Source organism: Sinohyriopsis cumingii, chromosome 11 (genome assembly GCF_028554795.1).
Source record: "Sinohyriopsis cumingii isolate HCF-2022 chromosome 11, ASM2855479v2, whole genome shotgun sequence".
In the NCBI taxonomy this organism is placed as follows: Eukaryota; Metazoa; Mollusca; class Bivalvia; order Unionida; family Unionidae; genus Sinohyriopsis; species Sinohyriopsis cumingii.
Genome location: NC_142971.1, coordinates 21,524,933 through 21,527,296, shown reverse-complemented (window position 1 = coordinate 21,527,296; position 2,364 = coordinate 21,524,933). Strand labels below are relative to the sequence as shown.

General features: G+C 34.1%; 1 non-coding gene across 1 annotated transcript; it reads right to left on the bottom strand.

Annotated features, from left to right (window-relative positions):
* Positions 1-1,633: 1,633 nt before the first annotated feature.
* On the bottom strand, positions 1,634-1,704 carry Trnag-gcc (transfer RNA glycine (anticodon GCC)). Its single transcript has one exon. It is a non-coding gene; the product is annotated as a tRNA-Gly (tRNA).
* Between the last annotated feature and the right edge of the window lie 660 nt (positions 1,705-2,364).

Sequence of the window (2,364 nt, the reverse complement as noted above, 5' to 3'; positions counted from 1 at the left end):
CAGGATGAGATTAAGTGTTCAAGAAGGATGTAAACTTATATGCTCATTGTTTCTCCGTTAACTTTACATTGTCAGAATCGTTCAGTATTTTACGATATTGCACACCTTCATATTGCATTCACGTAAATAAAGGAACTACTTTCTATTGTAAATAGAAAATGGACGCAGACGCCAGCACTTTTGATTTGTAAACAAATCATGTGCACTTGCGTAGTAGGCGCTTTACGTTTTGGTTGATTAAATTTATTTCTAAATGAACTAAAGCAGATGTTTCGTGGACTGCCACATACCAGCTGCTTCGGCACATTCCGCGTGAACTTTTTTGATACAATGTTTCGGATTTAGGCTAGCCATAAAGTAGACGCCAGACAGGGTCCTTACAAATAACATGCAAGTGACAAGGCATAAACTGCCTTCTTTAGATGGTGATAAGAATGGCAAAAAAAATATACTTACAGTTTTACATCCAGAATTTTCTCAAAATGTACTTTCTTAGTTCTGCAAATCCGAATTACATATGCCATGTCATGAGTTCTCAAGCATGATTACACATTTCGAAATTGTACTGTAAATTCGACTATATTCCAAGTGCAATTACATACTTACTGCAATAAAAATGAAATAAACATTAAATTCAATAGTGTCTTTTGATAATTGCAATTGAAAGACTTCATATATTTCCCACCTTATGATTTCAAATAATCAATGACAGAACAAACACGCTTGCAGATGTCAACACACTTCTCCCGCGCTGCTTCAATCTGATGTATTTCATGTATAATTTGCACAGATGAATCCAGTCCATAATCACGAAATTTCGTATAATCGACAAAATACCAAAAATCTATTCATTCCAGATCGAATGGAAAACTTGTTGCAATGCGCATTCATTCACAATATGACTCCAAATTTCAATTTTAAGTAGACAAAAACGCCATTTTTTTTTTCTCGAAACTTATGTCTAGCGCGCGACTAAGTTCAAATTTATCTGGTCCGAGTAATGTGCACATTAATAATGTTGTTGTGTAATGATGAATCTGCGCTTGTGTATTTAGTTTGGAATACGGCACACATTCATCTACTTTGTTTCTTGTATTTCTTTTATTTATTTAATTAAGCCTTAGGTAGAAAAAAGAAAATGAGCATATAATAAAAAGGTTACTGCATTTGTATGGGAAAATATGAACTCGTTTTGTCGGATGAATATACTGCACTCCCAAGGTCGTGTAATATTCCATCCGAAAAACTCGTAAATATATTCCCATAGGAATGCAGTAACTTATAAATATATAACATTCTTGCGCAATATGAAAATATTCTTTTATGAAAACACGTGTTTCTGGAGGTTGTGATACTCTGCTTATTACATTGACTATATATCATAACATCCTAAAGCAAACCCAGCGAAATATGAAGTACAAGTGCATAATCAATAAGTGAAGAAAGAACAGGAAGCGTAAAAATACATTTGATCCATACGACAGAACCAAAGCCTATTTAATATTATTATTTAATTTTAGATTCAGTGTAAAAAAACAAAATGGTATATATCAATAAATCGAAGCATAATTTATGACAATAAAAGACGGCAAAAATCAGAAAATCAAAGTGCTTATGGAAAGAAAAAAAAATGTGCATCGGCCGGGAATCGAACCCGGGCCGCCCGCGTGGCAGGCGAGCATTCTACCACTGAACCACCGATGCTTGATAATTTTTTATTGGAGACAAAATAACTTAGTTAATTATAAGGAAATTTAATTATGCTTCCTTAGTTATTTCTACGGTCAAGTGTGTTTTATTTTTATTTACGCCACTGTGTCCGATTAAAACGATAAATCTTACTGACCAACTATACCAGGGTTCCAAGGGATGGACTGCCGAAAGTATTAACTTATTACCTACTCGACGACATGTACCTTTATCTTGCCATCTAGGTAATAAAACCAATTAAAGTTCAATGCTAATTTTAGTAATGAGTGTTCCAAACTCAAGACTGTTAAAGGACTGAAATTCTTTCAATGAAACAACGGCTCCATTTTTTTCCACTTACAACTAGGATAAGCTCTCAAAAGATTATCTTTCCTAAAACATAATTTACATTATTAACCTATCCTGGTCAGCCAAACCTTTATAATCTCTATGTTAAGTCCATTTCCAGGCTAGTTCCCATTTTTCCTTATCACTAGTACCGTGTGTTTCTAAGTCATCATATATTATGCTAACACAGTCGCTGGTTAGGCGTCAGTCTTTATGGTGTAATTTCAAAACTAGATCTGAGACACAAGAGCTGATCGCACATTCGTCATTATTTGAAGTATCTCAATTGAAATCATATCGTAAGTGATGGTGTTGTTGTTGTTTTTG